At 40.4% G+C, this 26,362-nt stretch overlaps 1 protein-coding gene across 2 annotated transcripts in view; it reads left to right on the top strand.

Moving 5' to 3' along the window:
• Positions 1-4,726: 4,726 nt before the first annotated feature.
• The window catches only part of Dync1i1 (dynein cytoplasmic 1 intermediate chain 1), a 293,572-nt gene continuing 271,936 nt past the window's right edge, over positions 4,727-26,362 (top strand). The window contains exon 1 of one of the 2 annotated variants that reach the window (XM_078040389.1): positions 4,727-4,935. The gene's annotated coding sequence lies outside the window, so the exon portion shown is untranslated. Of the gene's footprint in view, positions 4,936-5,223; positions 5,359-26,362 lie in introns of those variants that run through there. The other variant, XM_005331795.4, reaches the window with a different exon arrangement.

The raw sequence follows: 26,362 nt of genomic DNA, 5'->3' as shown, positions 1-26,362 counted from the left end.
AAGCAAAGTCCATTAATGAAAAGTGTTCAGAAGACAAAAAGCAGGCATTGCATTAAATGTTGGAATCATTGATTTCCCCATAAGCCACTCTTCGATTTTCAGTAAATTTTCAAATATGTTTTGGGATCTCTAGTATGGTTTTGCATTGGCACAAACAAACCAGCTTCAGTCATATAATGAAAAAATAAACTGTATCTGTCATCAACCCTATCCTACACAAAAGCATAATAACACTGGCAGTGGTTTCAATTAATGTCTTTATGGGTATTTATTCTTAGCATGATGGAGAGTTAGTGCCATCCTAACTAAAACATATTTTCAATCATTTTTTTTCTTCTGTGGGTGTCTCACATTTTTTAACAGCTGGATACTAATGGGCTCACATTCTTTTCTGTGATTTTAGAGCCTTTGGATAACAGGTAAATTTTCAGTTTTATTTCCTCCAACTCAGATAAAACAAACTGAGAAATAACTTCCAAAGGGGGATTCTGGGAAGAGCTGAAGGGTCTGGATATCTAAGAGTGTTGGTGGAAACTGTGTGAAGTGAGGCTCTAGAAAAGCAGTTCAGAAACCATTGAGCCACATCTGTGTCCAGCACTCATGAACAAAACAACAGGTGCACGGATGCAGAGGAATCTCTGTCTTGAAGCCTGGTAGAGCCCTAAGGTCTGAGTGGTCCCTAAAGTCAGGTAATGTTACAGTTTGGGCACTGAAATCTAGAGAGTACAAAGCTTTACTTTTGCACTTTTTATGCAGGCTGGGTTAAAAACAGCCAACTCTAGCTAGCATTTATTGAGTGTTTTTAATTATGTGCTAGGGACTGAGCCAAGTGCCTCACATTGATTAAGTCATTGAAATATCACAGTAGACAAATATTATTGTTTCTTTCAGACTTCTAGGAGACTTGAGTCCCAGAGGAGTCTAGTAACTTACACAAACATTGGTTAGGGAACCAGTCAGTGGTAGACTTAGTTTGCACCCACAGTCTGATTCCAGAGTAGGAGAACTCAGCCACACTGTTCTCTAAGAACCTCTAAATGGCCAGCAAGTCAGAAATTTGCCCAGTCTGTTTTGCAGTAGCTATTTAACCTTTTCATTGAGACCTTCTTTCAACCATAGGAGCAATAACTAGCTTAAGACATAAAACAGGTGCATTGCAATGAGCATTATTTAGCTTGAAAAGACTTTTAATATTTCCTTCATGAACGTTTTATCAAATACCTTTCATTTTAATCTCAAAGTGATTTCTGTCTCTAACGTATGCTTGAGACTGGGTGAAGGTACATAACATTTCAGATTTGGCACTCTTTCCCATAAGAGGGAAGTTTTGATGCTGGAGTTGAGAAATGTTATTTCATGTAGAAGAATTCCTCTCCTCATTCTGATGTTCCTTTGTACTGAATGAAAGTGTCTAACGTTTTTAGAAAATTTCAGTGCTTGAAAATCTGATATAAGAGTTAGTGGGTGATTACTTGTAATACAAATAACCCATCCCAGAAGTATAGAGTGTTAGCATTATGTGCAGGTTTATGCAATAAAAATATAGCTAGATTTAACTTTTCAGATTGTTGAATAAAGCGAGATGCACTGTCTTTAATTCACTATTCTCTAATCCAGAACAGAGGTTATCTTGGATTGTCAGATTACAGGTATGTTGCTGTAAAGAGCTAATTTGGCCAGCATCATATGATAATCCCTAAAAGATCACTCCAGCTGAATATCAACTCAAAGGAAAAAATATGCCTCACAGAATCTTTTTCAAGAAAGTGCTGAAACAAATGGAAATCCACATGCAAAAAAAAAAAAAACAGAAAAAATATGGACACAGACATAATGTTTTCATAAGATTAGCTTAGACTTGATAATAAACCTAAATGCAAAATGCAAAAATATAAAACTTTAGAAGAAAACACAGAAAGAAATCTATGTATTCTTGGTTTTGGGTTTGGTGGTAACTTTTACATAAAACACCAAAAATATGACCTATGAAAGAAAAAATTGATGTTATTCTTCTTGAAGTTAAAAACTTCTGCTTCATGAAAGACATGGCTAACAGAAGAAAAGACATGCAAAAGAATGGAGAAAATATTAGCAAACAAATCTGACAAAAGATTTATAACTAAAATATGAAAAAATATTTCAAATTTAACAATAAGAAAATAAACAACTCCATTTATAAAATGGGTAAAAGATTTGAAGAGATATCTCACCAAAGATATACAGATGGAAAATAAGCACATGAAAAGACACTCAGCATCATACTTATGAGGGGATTCAAATTTAAATAATAATGAGATGCCACCACACAGCTATCAGATTGGCTAAAATCTAAATCACTGATAGCACTAAATGCTGGTGAACATTTGAATCAATAGGAACTCTCACTTCCTGCTAATGGGAAAGAGAGAAACGATACAGCTACTTTGGAAGAAAGTTTGGCAATTTCTTACAAAGCTAAATATTAGGTTCATCATATGATCCAGTAAACACACACACAGGTATTTTCAAAAATGAGTTGAAAACTTGAATATATACAAAGTCCTGCTCATGAATGCTTGTAGAAGTTTTATTCATAATTACCCAAACCAGAATCGACCAACTTGTCCTTCAACAGGTGAATGGATAAACAAATCAGTATATCCATTCACTAAATGTTATGCCGTGATACGGAGAAATTAGCTATTGATTCATTAAAAGACATAGAAGAGGGCTAGGGTTGTGGCTCAGTGGTAGGTGCTTGCCTAGCATGTGTGAGACACTGGATTCAATTCTTAGCCCTGCATATAAATAATGAATAAAATAAATGTCCACCAACATCTAAAAGAAATAAAAAAGAGATGTGGAAGATACTTAAGTGCCTATTTCTAAGAGTAAGGAGTCAGTCTGAAAAGTCTGTATATTGTATATTCCAACCATAGGACATTCTGGAAAAGGATAACATGTAGAGACAGTAAACAGAACAGTGGTTGACAGACTTTGAGGGGAGGGAGAAAGAAGGATAGCAAGGTGGAGCATAGAGGGATTTTAAGATGGTGAAATGTGTGTGATATTGTGATGGTGTATACATGACATTATGCATTTGTCAAAAACCTACAGAACTTTATAACACAAGGTGTAAACTCCATGTAAACTACAGACCTGAATAATAATATATTAATTTTGGCTCACCAATTTTAACAAATATATCACACTTTTGCAAGGTGTTAATAATAGAGGAAACTGTAGGAAGTTTAGGAATAGCTAATTTCTTCATATCGTGGAATAACATTTAATGAATTGATATACTGATTTATTCATCCATTCACCTGTTGAAGGACATGTTGGTTGCTTCTGGTTTGGGTAATTATGAATAAAACTGCTATAAGTATTCATAAGCATTAGGAAGGTGGTATATGAAAACTCAGTTTCAGCTTTTTTTTTTTTTGTAAACTTAGAATTGCTGCAAAAAAAAAAAAAGGTAGCAATTAAGACAACAACAATAACAACAAAATGGTTGATGTTTCTTTTTGGCCTTATCTCTAACCCCAATTATCATCTTCAAACCAGTCTCTTCAGCATTTGCTTGTTCCAGTCCCTTTCTCATTAATACCCTCTGATGACTCTTCTTGAATATCATTCTTTGCTCAAATGCCTTCAGTGGCTCTTCATTATTTGCTCTTCAGTGTGTCTCTTAAGACCCTAGTCATATCTTGTAGGAGTTTGTCATTCTTCAACATACAGGCTCACTTGCTGTTTGCTAAGCAATTTTGTCTATTCTCTGGAGTTTTCTTTATGGCTGGAAATGCTCTCCCCTCTATATTTCTATCTTCACAAACAATAGCTTTCCAGCTCAGATTTTATTCATATTCACAATGGTCTTTACTTAGGTTGCCTTTACTCTTCCTTCCATCTTCAATAGGATTTTAGCCCCTGTGAGAAGAGAGACTGTATTTTGCTCATTCTTTAATTATGTGAAGCTTCTAGAAGTGTGCTGTGCAGGCAGTGGGCGCTCAGCAACTCAGTGTTATTGATATTGTATTCATAATCAGATCTATATTTATTTTAAATTACTGTAGTCCTTATCAATTGATAAACTTATAAATATTATGCCTAACACACTATTGTGCATATTGAGGACATAGCAATGATCAGGAGACAGTCCCTTCCTTACAATATCTTACATTCTAAGGTAAGAACCTGATGAACAAGGAACTTGAAAAGCTTATCTATAAAATGGTGTCCAACCCATCGATTAGCATCCCAAACTCCACTTCTCAGTGTTAAAACTTAGTTATTATGACAAACTTTGGGGGAGTCCAAGAATGTTTACTCAGATATCTAAAAGCTAGGACTAACAACGTGGAAGCAAGCTGTGTATATTTTCTTTGGGGAAAAAATGGGATCCATCAGACTGGGAAGTCACTGTGAATAGCGGGTGGATCTGAGCTTTCTTTTTTTAAATGACCTTAAAGTTTAGCTGTCTGGCAGTGAAAGTTGTTCAATGGTGGCATGTCGGCTGGAGCTGCCAGAACTCTCTTCCGTTTGCAGCAACTCAGGTGTGAGTCCTGCCCAAGGCAGAGGGATAGACCTCCCCAGGTCCCTCCCCTCTTTGCCACCATCCTCTGGGCCGGGGGTGCACCTCTCGGTGCCGGAGCGGGTGCGGGAGAAGGAGAGGGAGGGCACTCCCGCGGGAGGGGCGCGGGGCGTGGAGGGCGTGGGCCGGGGGCGGGGCGAGCCCCGCAGACTGGGTGCTCGGGAGCTGTCAGTGTCAGGCTCGGGAGAGAGAGGAAGTGATCGCTCCCGGAGGAGCGCGAGCCGAGCGGCCGGCGCAGCGTGAGACAGCACATCCTGCCCGCGCCGGGCCCGCCGCCCTACGGTCCGCCCGCGCCGCCGCCGCAGCCCGGGAGCCGCCTCCGCGCTCCGGAGCCCAGTGCCGCCGCTGCAGAGCGCATCCAGGTAAAGCCCCAGCGGAGGTCGGGTCTCCGCGCCGCAGCCTCCGCACCCCTCCCCAATCCTTCGAGCCCGGGTGCCTTGGGCACTGAGAGTGGGGCAGTAGCAGCGACCGCTGCAGCCACCGCTGGTCCTTGCCTCGGCCCCCTCCTCGGGCTTCTGCGTACTCTGCTGCGCCCAAATGCGACTGGAGCCCCCCAGCGGAAGTCCCTGCAGCAGTTCCCCCAGAGGAACCCAGAGACGCGGGCGGAGGAGGCAGGGTCATGGAGTCATCACCTTGTCGCCCACCTTGTAAACTGGGAGGGGCATCTCAGTGCGCCCCGCCTCAGTCTTCTCCTGGGGGAGCCGAAGGCAAGCATCTGTGCCATCCGCACCCCAGTGGGCCACCAGCTGACGGCCCCTGGGGGAGGGGGAGCTCTAGAGGGAAGGGTAAGGATGCTGTTTGATTACATTTTCAAGCTGTCTGCAAAGCTCTTCCATGCCTACCCGCCAAGTCGCAGGGAGCGAATGCACTTTCAGCAGGGCTTTAATTAAACACTCACACAAGAAAATGCCAATTTCTCTCTGCTGGGGAAAAAAAAAGTGTGACTGGAGTATGTATTTTGGTAAACACCTTCCAGGCTGCTTGGCTCTCCTTCCCCCACTCCTACTCGGAATCGCTCTGGCCTTATAAATCTGTGCGTCGTCATCCTAAGGGCAGTGATCCTGGCAGCCCTGATGGGAACTGAGTGTGCAGGAGTCTCATGACTTGTACCTTGGCTAATGAGGTTGAACAGAGGACCAGGACAAGAAATTTCTTAGGAAGTCAGAGATTCAACAAAAAGGAAGAAAAGGGAATATATTTGTTATTCTGGTCTCTACACACCTAAGTAAGGGGCAGTAAGTAGCCAGCCATTTTCTTGCCTGGAATGCCTTTAAAGTGTGCACTGTAGATTTACTGCAGTTCATAATTGTGAAAAAATTGCTTCCAAACATTCCAGACTAGCAGAAGACAGAGCTAAGAGCGAGGGACAGGTAACTTCAGTGTACATCCTTGCTACTGTTAGCACACTTACTGGTGACTGTCTCTGCACTTAACTTTGGGGAAATGGGGAAATCATAGAGAAGCATGTTGATCAGTGTTCTAAATTTGAAATGGGAACATACAGATCAGATTGCATCCTGAGGGCACCAGTGAGAATTTGAGTAATACTCCCTCTGATTATTTACAATGCCAAGTTTGCTTTGAAAGGTTTGGGGTGGACAAAGGGTTTAGACTCAGTTCCGATCATGATTCTCAATGAAATGAAATCTGATACTGCTAGCTTTAAGGCACCATATTCTCTTCAATGGAACCAGCTCTCCAGGTTTCTTAGGATCTGGGGAGCCAGTGCCTTAGGAGCCATTCTTTTAAGAATACCTGGGATGTTTCTACAATAATGTAGAGGTCCAGAGAGGATTTTTCCAACCTGTCCCAGCTTTAGGTCCTGTTTTTGGCATAGACTATCCCTAGCATCTCTTCCTTGCCTTAGGCTTCATGCATAGATACACCTGCTCCCTCTACTCTTGTCAAGATGCTGTATCCTCCCATGCACGCCTTGAAGAGGAGAGGGGTAGCCTACAGCCTGTCCCTACTCCTACCCTTCCTCCTCCTTTTCTGCTGGAAATATTTTCAAGATTGCTTGGCCATTAAAGGTTTACATCATTGGGCTGGGGATGTGGCTCAAGTGTTAGCGCGCTCGCCTGGCATGCGTGTGGCCTGGGTTCAATCCTCAGCACCACATACAAACAAAGATGTTGTGTCTGCTGAAAACTAAAAAATAAACATTAAAAAAAGATTCAATCCCCCCCCTCTCTCAAAAAAAAAAAGGTTTACATCATTAGGTATAATTACTGTTAAGGACATGGTCAGAAAAAAAGAAATTCAAGCCACAGGAAAAAGGGACAGAGTTCTTATACTATTAATCTGTGATCCCCAGTTTCTGATCATCTTCTGAGATGGCAAAAGGAAGTCACTCAGAATTTCTGTCATCATGCTTTATATCTAAGAGGGATCACTATGAAAAATTTTACCAGCAGGTTCTTTCCAAAATACCCCTTCCTGAGTTTACGTTTAATAAATGAGTATTTCCTTGACTCCAGTGCTGAGTCAAGCAATTTCTGGGGTTCCTAGATTCAGTTTATACTCAGAAAGCTGTGTAGGCCAAAAATGTCAAGGACACACCAGGTCTTTAAACCCAGTCCCCTCTCCCAGCACAGACCATGCACTCAGGGTTCACTCTGCTCCCCTTATGGGATTTTCCTTCTCCCCAGTTTCTTTCTGTCGTGGAACCTCAAATGGAAAAGTCACACATACATACATTGCAAACATAAGTATATTCTCTCTTTTGTTCTCCCTTCACTTTGTTCTACCAAATAAAACAAAGATTGATTAACAACAGCTAAAATGTAATGACACTTTATCAGGCATTTCAGTTTAAATTCTTTCACGTGTTTTAATTTATTTAATTCCCACAAGGATCTTATAAGGCAAATACGGTTGATAATTATATTTTACAGAGGAGAAAAATCATGGCACAAAAATGTCAAGTATGCGGGGCACAGAGGTGCCCACCTGTAATCCCAGTGGCTCCGGAGGCAGAGGCAGGAGGATTGAAAGTTCAAAGCCAGCTCAGCAATGGTGAGGTGCTAAGCAACTCAGTGAGATCCTATCTCTAAATAAAATACAAAATAGGGCTAGGAATGTGACTCAGTGCCCCTGAGTTCAACCCCTGGTACAAAAAAAAAAAAAAAGTTAAGTAACTTTCTGAAGATTGTTCAGCTACCAAATTGTAGAGCCTGGATTTGAATCTAAGAGCCCTGACTCCAGGCCTGAACTTTAAAGTACTCTTCCATACTATAAAATAATTCTACTGCTTAATTGTTAAATACCAGATTATTTTCTTAAGTTATCTTGTTTCAGTTCTTATATTAATGGTGTTAAGTAGACATAATTCATATTTTATACAGAGTGAAACTGAGTTGAGAGTTAAGTGGACCAGGCACTGTGGCACATGGCTGTGATCCCAGCCTGGGGAGGTTTAAGTGGGAGGATTGAAGTTCAAGGCCAGCCTCAGCAATTTAGCAAGGCCCTAAGCAACTTAGGGAAACCCTGTCTCAAAAAATAAAATAAAAAGGATTGGGATTTAGCTCAGTGGCAAAAAGCCTCAGGGTTCAATTCTCATTACCAAAAAAAAAAAAAAAAACCAAAACAAACAAACAAACAACAACAACAACAACAACAACAACAACAAAAAGAGAGATAAAGAGAGAGAGAGAGAGATAGTTAAGTGGCATAGTTAACTAATGGCAGAGGTAAGATTCAAATCAGTTCTGTCTGGTTGCTCTAAGTAGAGCCCATTTATTTCAACTCCTGTCCCCTATGAGAAACAAAAAAGGAGTGTTTCTTTCAAATTGGTTGCCCAGTTTCATAGTGAGCAAAATTTCCTTGAAGCTACAAGTGTAGCCAGTGCCCCCCCCCTTTTTGCCAGCTGATTGTTACTATAGATGACAAGGTGAATCTTGTTAACCTATTGTCCCTTTGAAATCAAATATTGCATTGAGTTTTGCCTCCTTAGTGAAATTAGCTAATTGCCCATAATACTTTGTGGATTTTAAATGTACTGTAGATGGTTTCTCCCTCAATCAGGGGTCCCTTTTATGGGAAACAATTGTGGCTTCTATATCCTCTAGAAAATGTGAAAACATGTTCTTTGGGGAACTTTTCTGAGACAATGAAACTCTAGGGTTGACCTTTTTTATAAAAAAAAATTAAGGTTAATTCAACTCTTGCTTTTCTTCTTAGAATGTATAAACTCTTGCCTAGGGCCATATGACAGTCATCCCTCTTGACTGGGGATTTTTCATGGCCTTTGCTTCCTTGGTGCAGGAGACCTGGCACCAGAACTTCAGGGCAAAGCTTTCATTTTACATAGCTGCCACTGCCCAAGTGCTAATCTGGAGCAACCCCAAGGTTCCTAGGATCCCTGATTTTGTTTGGAGCATCTTTCTTAAAGGCCGTACACTCTAGAGAGAAGGCACATGGATGGTTTCATGATCGTTGTCATTTAGCCCATTAAAATTAATGCAAAATTAAGCATTTGTGCATAAACGCAGGGTTTTTAGGGTAAATATAGGGTATTACAACTAAAAAGAGATTTATAACCATTGGTTTATAAGCACTGGTTTGGAAAGGGGAGAGGAGAAGAGGTGCTCTGATGAAATATATTGAAGAAAAGGCAAAATATTGTGCCTAAGGAAAAAAAAAAGTTCTTGGCCATGAAGACATTTCTGGCCTTTCATAGGCAGTCTGGGCGACAGGAATAATGTACAGTAACATATGCTGCAACAAAATTAGGCCTCTAGGAGTAGCGGGCAGCCCCAGCCCTGCTTCTATTCATGGGGCATTTATTTACCCTGTGCATAACTAGAGCTTTACTACAGATATTTAGTTCATCAGATCCTCCCAATATTCCTGTAAAAATAGACATTTTTCTTTCTGACAAACAAGGAGATGCTTGGAAGGATTTCAGCCTCTTGGCCAAGGCCACATGAGGCCAGTTGGTGGAAGAGCTGGATTTCAAATGCAGATCAGTCTGATTCCAAGGTCTGTTTATTCTCTTCCCACCCCATCTATTGTTTCTCTATCTATGTGGGTTGCCAAAAAAAGTATTGTTTAGTGTAGCTTTTTATTGTAGCAGCACTGTGAGTCCCTCAAGAACATGCTCACATGCTGATAGGAAAAGCCTAAGTGTTATCAAAACGAACAAGAAAATTATACATTTCTCTGTGTGGCAGAGGATAAGCAAGCCCTGCTTTCCTTGATGTGAGATGAAGTCCCACTCACGTGGCTCTCACATGTTGCCAGGCGTCTTGCTGAATACCAAATATGTAGCAGCCCTCATCTAACAGCCCAAAGACTATCTGGCCAGGGTAACTGTAAGTCAAAACTTAATTCATTGCAAAGAGGGATTTACTTGCAGGCTGCTGGGTCTTCTGGGGCTTACCTGATAGAGTGACTGTGTCATCTTCTAGTACTAATTTAGGCTTGGTACTAAATCCTGAGAGGTCCTCTGCTTACTAACTGACCCTATGCCTTGTTTTTAGTTCACATCAATCCTGAAATCCTCTCAAGCAGTTTTTTCTGCTTTGAAATATTAGTTAAGCCCTAACATCTTTACACTGTCCTGTACTCTTGCTATAGTCTTAGAGAACAACCTGTGGTTCATCTCAGGGCACCGAGTGGCTAATGCCATCAGGATGGCAAGTGTCCAGAGGAGAAACTTGTGTTGGAGTTGAGGGCATTCTTCTTAATTGAGGCAGTGGGCCTCTGACACTGTAGAGGACAACAGTACTTGATTCACAGATCTGCCTGGCAACAGTTGCTAGTGAGCTTCATCGTGATTTAATTCAGCTACTTTCAGCATTTGTTTCTCTTCTATGACCCTTAAAGAATTTTTTTAAATTCAGCCACTCCCTCCTTACCCCATGTTTTAGATTGATAGCTAATGTTTGTCATCATAAATTTAAATAATCACATGAATGTGATCTATAGCATATTGTAAACTTTGGCATGTACCAACGAAACAATATTATTCATTGAATCAAATAATATCTAAATATGACACTAACTGCAATGTAAAACATGAAGATCTGTAACAAAGGGAAATACTTCTATCTGTAGTAAAACATCATTAAGATTTGGGATTTCCTTTCATTTTCCTTTGTTTTCATTTTCCTTTTACAATAATACAAAATAAGGGCTTTTGTGAAAATGGATGGAGTAGGAATGTCACCTCTAAGTGACTGTATGGTACATTCTCTGGTAGATCAGTTTTAGGAAAGCGTGCAGACACAGAAGCTGCAGATCGTCATTTGCTCTTGTCATTCCTGCACATTCTTTAGAAAGACTTTGTGGGGCGAGTGGTGTACAAAAGCCAGTTTGAAGACTGCACATTTGACTGGCCCAGGTGTGTGGGGGTTAGTGTGGAATAAGTACTAGCAGTCAGGCACTGCCTGTGTCTCTGTGGCTCCAGTTAAAGATGGGTAGGTGGAAAGGAACCGCGTAGAGCAGTTGGTGTCATTTCCTGCTCTCAACTAGAGGTGACTGTGTGGACAGCTCTTTCCTCTATTTAATGATTTTCAGTAAGAGATGGGCCATTCTAGGATGTTTTTAGATTAGTGGTTGTCAGCCAGGATCATTTGGCAAAGATCCTGGGAACATTTGGCAAAGCCTGGAGACGTTTTTGCTTATCACAGTTGGGCAGAGGGGCTGCTACTATCGTCTACGAGGGAGAGGTCAGGGCTGTGGCTGAACATCCTACTGTGCACAGGACAGATCCCACAGCAGTGAACTACCTGGCTCCAAACATCAATGACACCAAGGTTGAGATGCCCTCTTTCTTGGGTTTTCATTGAAATCTTCCTGTGCAATTTGTCCATTTGTTTGATCTTTTACCAGATAACAAGAGCACACCATGTACGAGGCAGCATAAAGTAGTGGGAAGAAGTGGTGGAATCTCCTACACATCGACTTATGAGAGCCTCAGCTCATCCATCTGTAAAATGGGGATAATAATGCCCACTTATGATAAGCATCATGAGGATTATAAACATGAGTGTACAGGTTCCAATTCATGAAACATAATCAATGCGTGAAAGATGGTGTTTTCTATTATCCAGTAGCAATTTTCATGCACGAGTCTTCTCTGAAATGGGCATGATCTTCAAAATAAATAAAACTCCTTGGAAATAAAGGTTTGCTTTTTGAAAAAAACAAAAAAAAAAAACCAGACTCTTTGTTTATACTTACTTATGTACATTCCTCCCTCCCTTTTAGACTCTAGATTTCCTGAAACATCCTTTTCTCTTCCAGCACAGGGTCCTGTGCACAGTATATACTCAACAAGCTTTAGTTTGACCTGAAGTATTAGCCAAATAAATCCCACTTAATTTTCTTTTTCTCATAAGACTGAATCCTTTCCCCTTGGACCATTTTCATGTGTTTAGTAAAAACAGTCACTTCCTGAAGCGTAGCTCCCATTGTGTGTCTGGTCCCAGTGTGAATGTGGGCTTGGTAATGCCTAGATTTCTGAAAGCCTTGCCTTCCTGCATCAGGATCATGTGGAGCACTTCTGCTGGGACAAGAGGAGTCTTGGGAACTTTTTGTTCTAGAAATGACAGGCAGGATGGCTTGAGTCTTGTGTTTTGTTCTGGGAACCCCTCAGGCTAATTCTTTTGATCTGGCTTTGATCTGACACTCTGCTGAGCCGTCCAGTATTTGGGTTCCTTTCAGATGGGAGCAGGGGAAATTTTGATTCATTATCAGATTTATATTTTATTCTGTCCAGAGAGAAGCTACCAGTAATAAGCATATTTTAAATAGCTCTAATGAGTTTATGAGGACACGCATTTGTCCTTTGCCTACAGTCTTCTGCTGTAAGAGGAATGCCTCCTGAATTGTCTGCTCAGACCTGAAATAGAGCCCATTTTTTTTGTTGTTGTTGTTGGACAAGATGAAGATTTTACTAATTGAATTGGAATGAAGTCCTCTCCTTTAGAGTACAGTTTTAGATCCTATAGTGTGCCATATGGAAGCTTTTAAGTGTTTATCACGTTGTTGAATGTTAAAATGAGCCTGAGTCTAGAGAATGGCCTGAAATTCTGTCCCAGAACCCACTTGTGGAATGTCAGGAGTTGTTGGGTTTGGATGACTGAAAGGGCAGAAGGCCCTGTGGGGAATGTGTGTTTTGACACAGTGTCCTCATTTAAAATGACGGTGCCTCTCTTATTTCACCACCCGCCCCATTAGTATCAAAATAGCAAGGGGTTGTGGGAATTGGAGTGTATTTTGTGGAAGAAGAATAACAGGAAAACTTCTCTGCCTGATTCCTTTAAAAGTGTGACTTTGTTCACTTGTGGAAGGTATAGGTTACAGCTGATTGGGAAAGAGGATCTCCTGTTTGAATGCCTTCAGGCTCAGAGGAAAAGTAGAATTTATTTACATAAGTTAAAGTGCCAAACTAAATCTCCCAATGCAAATATGGACCACCCCAGGACAGTGTAAGGGCCAGGTTTGGGGTTTTGAATGCTTACAGATTTTCTTAGATTTTTTAATATTTATCAAATACTGCTGAAAAGTAATTGGCATATCAAGCAATGGTGAAATCCCATATCTCAAACCATATAATTTAAAGGTGGAAACTATTCTCATTTTCCTCAAGGATTCCCCACCCCCCACCTTTTTTTTTTTTTTTTTTGGTACTAGAGATTGAACTCAGGTCAAACACTGAGCCACATCCCTAGTCCTGTTTTGTATTTTATTTAGAAACAAGGTCTCACGGAGTTGCTTAGCGCCTCCCGTTGTTGCTGAGGATGGCTTTGAACTGGTGATCCTCCTGCCTCAGCCCCTTAAGCTGCTGGGTCACAGTGCCAGGCAAGGTTCCCTTGTTTTTAAAGGATAAAATATGGGAATGTCTAAAATTTGAAGGCCAACACATTATTATAATAGATTTTATTTAAAGAAAATAGAAAAGTCGGGTTACAAGGCAGTTTCTTGGTTACTTGGGGAAAACCTTACTTTGAGGATGGGTCAAGAGCATTGGAAACTGCACCTCCACACCATGATTACCTTCCGAAATGCCAGGCAGGTAGATTAGGTCAGCACATGGCGAGGGTTCTCCGTACTCTCTGGTGGCAAATAGAGAGTGGAAGTTGCTTTAACTGGGGCATGTGTTGAGGTGACCATGTGGTTCATGTTGGCAGTTGTCTCTTTCTTCTTTACACTCTCCTCTCAGGACGTTCCACAGCCATGTCTGTCTGGGGATGGTGAAAGAAGAGTACTTAGCAGTTGCCAGCATGAATTTGAGGAAGGTGGAAGTAACAGGAATCCTGGCTCACTGGGGTGAATTTAGGCCATGGGGCTGTGGCGGGGGCTCTATTGAATAGGTTAGGCTGGGTCACGATGCAGAAATAACTCCCAAACCTCAGCCCAGTGGCCCAACAAAAGACTTTTCTTGCTCATTTTACATGGCCAGTGTGGGCCCACAGGGGCTCTGCTTACCCTATTCACCAAGACCCATGCTGAGAGGCTTCATCTTGGACAGCACATCCATGATCTCTATAGCAAATTGCATACTGGATATTAAACCCATTCCAGAGGTGACACAGGACAAACTCTGCCCACAAGTCATAGGCCAAAGACAGTGTTCCGTCCTTGCCTAACTTCAAAGAAGTCCTTCAGAACAGTCCTATGGGAGGAAACTGGAATTTTTGTGACTAATACAAATGACTGAAAAGGAGGGATTTACATGACATGTGCCATTTTCTGTTGTTATCCATGGGCTCTAAGAAGCATCCCTAAGGATACAACCTGGTCTTGCCACAAGACCATTCAACTCTAGTAGCACATGAAAGGATGCTCATTTAGAATCTAAAATGCATTTGCATGATTTTAGCATCATGAGCAATAATAGGTCCCTGGAAAACAGAGCTTCTAAATCTAGACTATTTTTTTTTTTTTACTAACAATGAATTTTAAAAATATGTGTAGGGGTGAAAATTAGCTTCTTCGGTAGTTTTTTTATTTGTAGTAAAAAATATTCATTTAGTACTTATCGAGTGCCAGCCATGTGAGTGTTTGGTGGACACATGGAAGTGAACAAGTTGTAGATCTTAAGAACCGTTATCTAATCAGAGAAAAATAGAAAAGTTTAATATCAATAACATGGTCATATGCTGTCAGGTGTATCACATATCAAATGGTGATCACTTATGGTAAGATGTGATAAATGCCTGATAGAGGTTTAACAAAGTACAATGGGGAATCAAAGAAGGAAATTGATTAAGAATTAAGTGAATAATCACCTTAAATTTTCATGCTGATCATACATCAGTGTTCCACTTTTATTGATGTTTTAGTCTTCATCTTCCTCCCTTTTCTTAGACTTAATTTGATCCCAGGAAAAAATATGAAGTAATTATGATTGAAAGGTACTAGAGAAGCATGACTTCACTTACTAGATATGTGTTACTTTGCCTCTCTTACATTCTTTGTTTGTAAAACAGGTCTGATAAAAAGAGCATCCACCTCTTAGTATTGTGACAAAGTTTGAAAGAATAAAATCCCCTTAATTTTTTTGCTTCTATTTTTTTTCTCTTGGATCATTTTGATACATTTAATATAAAAGCTTGACTTCCTGAAATGAAGGAAATGACCCGTTAGGTATCAAGGCCCAAAATGAGCATGGGTTTGGCCAACCTTGACACTCTGGGAAGCTGGCCTTCCTGAGTCAGGATCAAGTGGAGCCTTTCTGTTTACCCAGGTGGGTTGTGCCTGGTTCACAGTAAATAACTTTTTCGGGTGAGAATTCAAGTCAGCGTTTTTCCTGGCCCAGGAGGCAACCTTATTCTAGAGAGCTCTGGAGTTTCAAGCTGGTTTCTCTTCTGATCTTGTATTCTGGTCTGTTGAAGGCACATTTCCTTGTTCCCTTATACCCATCCTCATCACTTCAAAGCCATGTTAAGTTCAAATCTAATATAGTACAAATTCTTCATGGCTGAACCCTAGGGCATCGGCAGGTTTGATTCCAGAAAGTTCGAAGGTCATGTGCTTGGAGTCAGTGTCACAGGCAAAAGTATGACAGTCAGAGTCTGGGTACTGTGGATGGAGAGCTGGGTGGTTCCTTTGGTAGATGTGCACATTCTGTGTCCTCAAGCTCTTCTTTGGCTCCCCCCTCCACCACTCCTTACATATAAAGTCGGAGGAACTGAAGGGATCCTGTTCTGAGCCTATGGGCTGTAAGAAGGTGAAGGTCTAAGTACAAAGACTCCATCTTTGGAAATGAGATGTGAGGACACCTATCAGATGTGGCCCAAACTTCTAGTGAGAAGCATTGAATTCATATCAACGTAATAGAGAACCATTGATTGACTCAAGCTGTTCAAACACTGGACAGCTGTTGCGTTGTGAATTCTCCATGACCGGAGGAGGCCAAGTGTGTCCTGTTCAGTGAGGATCATTTTGAAGAGACTCACTGATGAGAGGTCAGGGTAGTATTTGGTAATTTCTATATTATTTTTCTCCAAATTTGAGAACCTGTGATTCTGTGGACTAGACAGAGCCTTACCTCACTCTTTTCACTTGGGTGTAGCATAAACAAGGGGTAGATGCCGACCTGGAAAGATAAATGTAATGATGTATTCTACTTCCTTTCCCTGGGACCCATTCAGGTTGTAATAGTCACTCAATTGACAAATCACTAAATTCCTGTTACGTGGAATTTAATGGTGTGGTTGGAAGTAGCAGATGTCATTGAAGAAAGTTGAGTAACTTGTAACAACCACTAAAAGCAAACAAGAAATGCCATGGCTCATTTCATTCTTAACTGCCACACCACCATGCAGGTGAGGGTTCATTAATTCATTAATTTATTTGCTCATTCGGTAGTCTCTTAACATATCCTGATGTTTGGGATCTGGTCTGCCATCTCCAAAACAGAGGCTAGGTGAAGGCATCATTTCAAAAGGCATAAGCCAGAAACCCCCCAATACCATGAAAAACAGAAAAGCAAGAGATTACTTGAGGAATGAGTTCTCACCCTGCTTATATTATGTGAATAATATATTATACATGCTAAGGTATCTGTTTTCAGGCTTAATTTCTCTCGTCTTCACTCTATACAGGAAAGGTGTGATATGTTAAGTGAAGTGTGAATTCTAGTTCTTTGCATTGATTAACACATTTGTGTAGATTGGGATAGTCTTAACATAGAAATGCTTGTTTTTTTTTTTCTAAAACCCTTACATGTTTTGAAAATAAATAATTTTCTTTTGCAGTGAGGTGCGACCAAAGGCCAGAAACAATTGCCCTTACTCAGTTATAGCTTGAAAGTACAGCACTAAATACCCTCTTTCCACTTTCTCCCCCATTGTTCTTCCACTGCTCTGACCCCAGTCAACCATAAGCCACAGTCCACTGACTTGTGCTTTTCCCCAAACACAGGCTGCTGCCCCCTGTGCCTGTAATTTCATTTACACTGCTTTCCTTCCTCAAGACATGCTCTCCTGGTTTATATCCTACCCACACATCAGTGTCTGGTTCTTACAACTGCTCCTTTAAGAAGCCTGTTCTACCCTGCAGTCCCTGCACACCATCCTTGGGCTTTACATGTTGGCATGCACTTATTCCATTCTCCCTTGCAAAGTTGCAAGTGTTTTCAGATCCTTTCCTATTACAAGCTTTTTGAGACAGACTCTATCTTGATCCTTTTTGTGAGTCCCACAGTATCTAGAACAGCACTTTGTAAGGGCTTGGTAAGTATCCATTCAACTGAATTAACATTCAGATATGTTTAGTGTCCTGGAGTCAACAACTACTCAGTCTTCCTGTCTCTTAGCAAATTAAAAAATTTTGTTGATTTAATTTTTTGGGGGGAGTGAATAAAAGTTTTTATTTATTGCTTTGTAAAGCAATGTGAATCTCCCTGGTTTAAAAGGCATGGGAGACCTTGCTCAGACACTGAGGTATTTTCTTCTTTCCTTACATAAGAACAAATCATCCTGCCCTCCTTCTCAGTTCTCACTCCCTTCCTGCAGAGAGTTACTGTGCAACAGGGACTGGAGCTGTGGAAAGAAGAGTGCTCTGATCTCTGAAAGAAATTGGCATTAGGTGACTATATGTACATGTGTGTGGGTGCATGCTTATGTTCTGAGAATATGACCAGGCTACACTGCTTGGGCATCAACACCTTCATCTGTAGTGAGTTGTCATATTGTAGCCATGGAGACAGACAAGATCAGGGCCAACAGTTAATTAACTGTACAGATAGGTGGGATTAAGATCTGAATCTCCATTCTGAGAGTGGGTATATTAGATTAGTCTTAGGTAGTCCAAATTCTCCAGCAACTCAGTGATGAATAAATACACGACTCAATATAAGCATATATTATATATGATACCACAGATGTAATATGCCACCTTCCTAACTTGCCAGGAGAAACCCAGCTTCCCATGGGATCATAATTCTCCTGCTTATCAGTCAATATGGACTTGTTTGAAAACTCAGATTGCTAGGCATTTGGTATCCCGTCTGAGCTGGGCATGGTTGGGACATTCACCTAAAATCATTCCAAAGGCTAAGTCTAGATGTGGCATGGGCATTGGAAAACCAGATGGTCTCATTATGTAATAGATTCAAAAGGGCAGAAAAGGGAAGTATAATAGGTGTGGTAATAATATGTCAAGCAAGAACATTGGATTGAAGCCAAAGAGTTGAGAGGGAGGGTTGGGGAACAGATCTAGGGGAATTCTGAAGCCAGTAGAGCTCTGATCCTTTTACAAAGGGTATGGCTGGGAAGAGAGGGAAGAGCTCACTCAGGTATATTATTGAAGCCAAATTTGTTCATGTGACAAATATTTATTGAAGATCTATTCTGCACCTGTCACTATCCTCAGGACTGACAGTACATCAGAGAATGTATTATGGACAAAATCTCTGCCTTCATTGGAGCTTAAGTTCTAAGAGGAGGGACAAACAATGAAAAATATGTAATTGTTAGGTTGCAATATGCATAATGAAGAAAAATAAGGCGATGAAAAAACTTGGGAACACAGGGGCAGTGAGGGAGTAGTTTTCTCTTTTAAGTATAGTGGTTAAGTAAGGCCTCAGTGAGATAAAGTTTGAACTACACTTTGAAGAAGAAAATCATTCAGATACTTAGGGGAAAATGGGTAACAGCAGAGGGAATAGTAGGTGCAACCTTGAAAGGTGTACTGATGTTTATGAGGAGCAGCAAGCAGGCCAGCATGTTTGGAGATGAAGCTAAGAAGATATCAATGTTGGAGAGGTTGAATTGCATAGGACCATGGAATCCATTATAAAGACTTTGACTTTTTATTGATATAGGAACCACTGGAAAGCTGTATGCCAAGAAGTGACATCATTTGATTTGTGTTTTAATGAATCACTGTAGCAGCTGTGTTGAGAATGGGCTGCATAGAAGGCTGAAGGATAAATATGAGAACTTTTGGGGGAATTTTGCAATAATATGGGTGAAAGCTGATGGTAGCTTAGACTGAGTGATGGCATAGGATGTGATACAAAACAGTTTTTGAAAAGGACTGGAAAGGAGAGCTCAAATAACTTGCTAATGGGTTGGATTTAGGGTTTGACAGAGAAATCAGGGAAGACACCAATATTTTTGGGTTGATTTACTGAAAAGCTGCAGTTGTCTTAATCCAGATTGGGGAATTTTAGTGGTTGGATGCACATGGGACCAGAGCACAGGAAACAGTCATCAGGCTGGGCCTTGGGTGACTCTCCTAACAGATGCAGAAAATAGATGTCAACCGTTCGCCAGGGTACCCTGTTCCCTGAACATACTGCAGAAAACCTGAAAAATTCATGTCCATTCTCCTACCATTCAAGACTCCTCCTTGAATTGCACAGTTTTTATTTATTAATTACGTGGAGTTTTTCATTTCATTGGTTCAGCCCTAGCTCTGTTGTGGTTTTCCATGACATTTGGCATTGTCCTTCAAATTCTTCAACTTGAGACACATCCTGTCTTTCAGGATAAGATCCAGTGCAACTCTGAAAAAATGACCATGCTATATTTCAGTTATTTCCAAATTCTTGGAGAGTACCTTACTATCCTCACCTTTCACTGCCTCTAATGTTGTCCCTCAAATCAGATAAGTTGCTTTTATGTCTCCATTCTGCTGTTTTGCAACGCTGTGACTCGGTGGGAAAGGTCTAATTGCAGCGATTAGAACTTTCGCAGTGATTGACTTTGCATTCAAGAAATAGTGTGGAATAGGAGCGGCAGCCTAACAAGGAAAAAAGATGATAGAATTGATCATGTAAAATAGCTACTTCCTTTGGATGTTATGTTGCTGCTTAATGTGGTCTTGAAAATTGAGATATAATTCTTCTTCCAGTTTAAAATTCTTTCTGCCAAAACTGGTTTTCTTTAAAAGCTAATATATACAAGCCTACATCCTATTTTCACACAGAGAGACAGATGGTTGAAACTCACTGTAGCTAAATTTAAAAAAAAAAAAGTTTTGAATAAAAAAAATACATGTAGTATCAGACAGGTTTAAGCCTTTTAGGACTGGTTGAGAAATCTGTTCTGAATGCTGTCTCATACCATGGAGTTATCCATTCATGTACAGAATGCTATGTGCTGGGCCAGTTTAGGGGATTTGCAGGCAAGCTTTTCAGATAGATATTTGCTTTCTAACAGAAATATAAAGGTTATGCTGATGGGACAAATAGCCAATTCCCAAATCCTAGAGTGGCATTCTGCATTTATGCTGACATGATCTGCAGGAGACATGTATGGTCCTGGATTTCTGGCAGTATTGATTTTCTACACTCTTATGGGCATATAAGAGTAGCTGGAAAAGTGGATTAATCTTTGATAGTGCATCCGCCTAGAAGTGCTTTTGCCCTGAAGTACTCAGGGACTTATTTTATGTTTTCATGCTTCCATTTGCTGGTAGATTTAAACAAGTAGAGCCAAGTTTGCTTTGGTCAGTCTATGGTTGATTTTCCCATCAATACTTTGTGAGTGAATTACACGCTACATGTGTACCCAGAGAGTAATCTCTTGGCCTTAGTTTCGTCAGAGCCTGGGAACCTCTATGGTAGTGTTCTCTGTCTGCCTTAACATGTTTTATAAATATCATCATGATCCATGAGTGTCATAACATGTAAATTATTGGCTGAGAAAGAACAAATATAGAGATAAATTTAGAATTTAAAATTTATCAGTCTTAATGGTGTACCTCAACCAGGCATGGTGGTGCATGCCTGTAATCTCAGCAACTCGGGAAACTGAGATAGGAGGATTGCAAGTTCAATGCCAGCTTCAGAAAATTACCAAGACCCTAAACAGTGTCCTGAGACCCTGTCTCAAAGTAGAAAAATAAAAAAAGCTAAGAATGTGGCTCAGTGGTTAAGCACTCCTGGGTACAATCCGTAGTACAAAAAAAAAAAAAAAAAAAAAAAAAAGAAAGAAAGAAAGAAAGAAAGAAAAGAAAAGAAAAGAAATGATGTAGCTTAATACATCTCAAACTTTTAACTTCAACTAACAATAATAAATATGTGTATATAACACATGAATGTGTATGTGTGTATCCAAAACAAGTTATTAAAAATATTTTTAGTTTTAGATAGACACAATACCTTTATTTTATTTTTGTACTTGTATGTGTTGCTGAGGATTGAATCCACACATGTAGGCAAGCACTCTACCACTGAGCTACGACCCCAGCCCCAAACCCATTTTTGTGAAATGGTATTTGCTCTTATCATGTATGGTGCATTCTAATTGTTTTAATTTGCTAAATAACAAAAATTGCTGACTGTGACTAACTTGATTTCATAACTTGCCAGTGAATTGCAACCCATGTTTTAAAAGGTTGATGCAGTGTGTATTATATGGTAGTAATAAATTATCTGGTCTGGTACTTGCACAGATGTTTTTGTGTTTCCCTTCTGCCTACAGAGAAGTTCAGACCCCTTTGAAGCATGGTAGAGCCAGACCTTTGGCTGTAGAGTGACCAACTCATCCAGTTTGGCTGTGGTTTTCTTGGTTTTAGCACTGTAACATGCTCAGTGTGGTTACCCCCTCAGTTTTGTGCAAACTGGGGTGGTTGATCATCCAACCTTAGTGATCTGATCTTGGACTGCATTTCCAGTCTCATCTTCCTTGACCTTCTTTTGTACTGTGTGCCATCCATATCAAGTCTTTCTCATCCCTGCATCCCCACACTTGTCCATGCATCCTCCTCTGCCTAGGATGCACTGCTCACCCCTGCCTTCCTCAGCTACAGTCTTCCTCTGTGATGGTTTAGTTCACTTACTCCATGGATATCTGTCTCATGTGTTCTGTGAACAAAAGGTGGTTACAGGCAGCATGGATTTATGAGAGCTTTAGTAGCTCTGAATTTTTCTCAGCAGTCTTATTCTTTTTACCTGTAGAATAAACACTGGAAGGAAAACATGATGTAAGGGGGTGACAGTGGCAAAGACAGAATATAAAGGAAGTAGCATAAATCTGCAAAGATGCCAAGGCCAAGGAAGTAGGGCAAGGGAAGGTGAGAAAGTATAGCTGCAGGACTCATAGCAGTTAAGAGCTTGCGCTGTGGAGACGGGTTTAAATCCTGACTCTTCACTTGCCTAAGTCATTGGCTTTGGGTGTCTTGTCTACACATCCCTTTTCTCTCTGTGCTCTTCCGTCCATCATAACTTCAGCAGGGACTGATGGTCCCTGAAGTTGGATAGGCTCAATCACAAGTGCATAAGTATTTTATAACTGATTTGGAACATCACTGAATTAAGTGAGTGTAAGATGTAGAGATAACCTGAATAACTTCTATTTTTTAAGAAGATCAAAACAAGATGGCTTCTTGTGAACGTACATATTGCTGACTTATATTAGGGGAATCTGCTTTTTACTTTATTATTGAACACTAAAATTTTTCCTTCCCTATTTTTTTAAAGTGGATCTTAACTGACTTTCCTTTAGTATGATAGTTTAATATTTTTTCTCACTTGGGAGCTGCAAAAACATCTTGGAGCTGAGATCACCTGCATCCTCAAATAGGAAGACTGTGTGCTCACTGCAGGCAGGCTTACTGGCCAGTGCTGGCTTGACTTAGTTCTCTTGCATAGAAAATCCGGCCCCTTTATAAGGACAGCAGGTCAAGACTCCAAGTCAAAGCTAAAGCTAATCATGTCTGATGATTTGCTTGTTATCAGGTATTTTAAAGATCAGTCCCTCAGGTTACCTTGGAGTAGTTTATTTTTAGACATGTTCATTTATCATCTTAGCAACTCAGAGAAAACAGCTTCAAGTGCTACAGAGGGCTCTGTTCTAAAGCACAGATTTTTTTTTTTTTGCATCCATTTTAAAGAGAAAGCCCAGGTATCAACACAATAATTTATCCTCAAGGCATTTGGTACAATAAATCCTAGTTTGCTGAATTTGTTACTTGAGAGAAACAATGGAGTCTGTCAATTATAAATTGAATGAATTTGCTAAATGATCCTTTTAGATTCAGAAATCAGGTTATTAGGGAAAAAATATATCAATGAATCTATAAGGATAGTGGCTTAGTAAGAGATAGTTTAAAGGATGAAGCGGTGCTAGGAGTGGGTGTTTGTTGCACATTTGTACTGGCGGGTGAGAAAATGAATTTCTTCTACCATGGGAATAAAGATTTGTTGCATAATAAGGAAGGATTTCTTTGAGCTTGGTCATTCAAAAGCATGGCACAGTGACCTAAATTTTTGATGACTAGAAAATCTCCAAAATTTTAGTGAAAAAATGGAAGATTTCCCATTTATATATAATGATTCTTTAGCCATTCAAGAAATATTTGCTGAGTACCCATGGCTAGGCACCAGTGGTACACAGATAATTAGATGTGGCTATTGCCTTAGAAGCTTTAAGTCTAACAGGAGGAGAAAATAACATCAAAAAATAATATAGTCACCATTGTGGTACCTGTTCTAGCAAAACCATACACAGGGCACTCTCGGGGCACCAGTGCCCAAGCTTGTAATGGCGGTCAGAGCACACTGCTCCAAAATATGGGACCTAAGAGTATTGAATATGTTAAGCTAAAGGAATTCGAGAAAGAGCATAGGCAAGAAAGACAATCCTCCCCCGCCTTCCTCTAAAGCATATCAGGTTATAAGACCCCTATGGAGGTGCCCCCTTTCCATTCCCAAAGCAGAGGAGCATCCTGATCTCCAAAGCCACAGGGACACAGGAATCTGAACACTCAGACCTTGCTAGGGTTTCCCCAGTTCATTACCTTTAGGTCCCACTCTTTTTGCCCTACCATCTCTTCCTATGACTCTTCATTCTTCATCAGACCTATTTAAAAACACTCAGGTAACTGTTTCTACAGGCCTTCATTTCCTTATGAAGGCTCCAGGCCGTGTAAAACTTATACTAAAAACAAAACTGTATGGTTTTTCTCTTGTTAATCTGTCTTTTGTTAAACGGTCTCCAGATAATGAACCTAAGATGGGTACAAGGAAAAGATGTTTTTCTTCTCTGACTCTTGATGCACTGGGAAGGCCTTCTGAGTTGAAACAGAAACACCAATAAGAATCTTTAGGTAATGAGTGGGAAGAAAAGCATTTTCAGAGTTTGTGAAATTACAGAGGTATGTGTCAGTACAATGTGAACTAGGGAATGGAGTGATCTAGAGACGGAGAGATGGGAAATAAGAACTCCTAGGTGCCATGATGTGGAGTTGATGTATATGTTGTAACTAAAAGGGAGTCATAGCTGTTTCAAGTGTACTCATTAGATTTGAGTGACAGAAAGATCACCTTGACTCAGTATAGATGTTGTCTCATGGAGGGAGCAATATTAGCGTGGAGAGAAGAGGTGTTAGGTGAGTATCACCACTGTCAATGATGAAGCAATGATGAAGATTGCCATTGGGTAGTGTGAATGGGACATAGATAGGAGAGCTCGGACTTGGAAATACTGCTGGTAAAGTTTGGAGGACTGTTGAAAATTGGCTGTGGGATATAGTGAGCTGAGGATTTGGGGGCTGATCAAGGAAAACAAGAACATGAGATGGCAGCATTGCACAATAAAATTTATTGGGTGGTACTTGGAAAGGATTGCATAAGAGAGGAAGTCCCTCACAGCAGATCTTATAGGGATAGCATCATGGCCATAACCCAGAAGGTGAAGAAGGCAAGGGAATTTCCTGGAGAGAAGGGAATGGAAGACGAAGACTATGTGCATAAGGTGGGAGCCTGGGTGAGAGAGACCCAATCTTCTATAGCCTCAGGGCTGGTCTTATCTGTGGCTAGCAGATGTTGGGAGAAGTTTTGCACAGTATGAGAAATATCCAGGCTCTAAATGGCTAAAAACATGCTTATATGAGCTCCATTTAAAGCAATAGTGTGTGTAAGAAATTGTGTTTGGGGTAAGTAGGCTTTCAGTTAATGCTACCAGCCTGCAGAAAGGAAAAATATGGACGCCAATAGACAGGTGCCATCTTTAACTTATTAATACAGCCAGTGTTGATTGAAAGCCAACCATGTACCCAAGCTGAGGAGCCACTGTACCAATTCCAAAGTAAAGTTACGTGATGATCTGTGAAGAATTGCCCATTTCCATGTGTTCCTTGAGAGTATCTGTTAAGATTGAGATGCTCCCTTGTGTATTTTAGAACCTCTAGGGACACAGAAAATTTTCTGTTATCTAAAGTGTAATGGTAGGAGCCTTCTTGGTTTTGTTTCTTGTCTGATACCTGGCCTAGGTGGATGATTCCTCTTTCCCATCAATTTTGACCCAAATGTATGTGTTTCCAAGAGATACTTTTGGAAGGTCTTGCATCTTTCTTCCTTCTAGTTTTCCCTGTGATGTACCCCTAAGCATGCCCATCTTCTTTTTTCCAATTCTATTTCCTAGTTCCTCTTCTGCCCTAATTCAGATAGACTCAATTCCAAAATACTTCCCTCTAGTTGTCCAAACTCTTCCATTTCTAGTTCATGCTCTTCAAGGATTCTACTTAAAGTTATCATTTCCTGAGGACTCTTGATATCATCTGAGTGTGTCCTGAGGAGAGATGTTCTAGGATATGAATGGCTGATTCTCTTAATTGGGGAACAATCCTTTTCTCAAAGAGAAGCACTTCGAATCTCTAAATTGGTGGAATGCACAGTAGGAGTCAGGAATAAAATAAAAAATTTCAGAACTTTTTGTCAAAGATAACAATGGCTTTTGAGTCTTTTAAGGATAAGAGCTCTTATCCCCATTCTGCTAACTAGATGAGAGGGCAGATACCCTATGGATTGATTTTGCTCTCTAGCAAATGGGTGCTGTGCTAAGTGTTTGAGTTTCTTCTGTTTAATACACTGCGATTGCCAATGCTCAAGTTATAGGTCAAGCAGTACAATTTAAGCCACTCAGAATCATGAAACAGTGGAAGTAGAACTAGAAACACTGTGCAGACAAAGCCATCTGAAACACATCTCACAAACTCAGCAAGAGTGAAACGAAAGGCTTTCTTTTAGACATGTTTTGATTTGGCTTCTTAGTTAAAAACTTACACAATAAGAGTAAAATTGAGAGCAGCCTGGGAGAATCAACATGAATATTTAAAACTATGTATGATTGAGATAGTTGTTTTTCCAGAACAGTAGTTCTCTACTGACATAAATAGATTCTTCCTTTGCAGATGATTCTCTTGAACTACTTGAGATCACCCAGTATTGGGGCTTTGGTTTTATGACTGGGAATTTTCAGTGGCAAAGGCTTTCCTTAGTGGTGTTAGCTCTTCCATGCAATTTACATGTACTGTCACCAGGTAGTGATAAAGAACAATGGCAAGATTGGACAGGAGGTGGACCATTGGGGGTCCACCATAAAG

The sequence above is a fragment of the Ictidomys tridecemlineatus genome, chromosome 2, assembly GCF_052094955.1.
Source record: "Ictidomys tridecemlineatus isolate mIctTri1 chromosome 2, mIctTri1.hap1, whole genome shotgun sequence".
NCBI lineage: Eukaryota > Metazoa > Chordata > Mammalia > Rodentia > Sciuridae > Ictidomys > Ictidomys tridecemlineatus.
The sequence above is the reverse complement of the archived record's forward strand: the minus strand, read 5'-3'. Positions and strand labels throughout refer to the sequence as shown.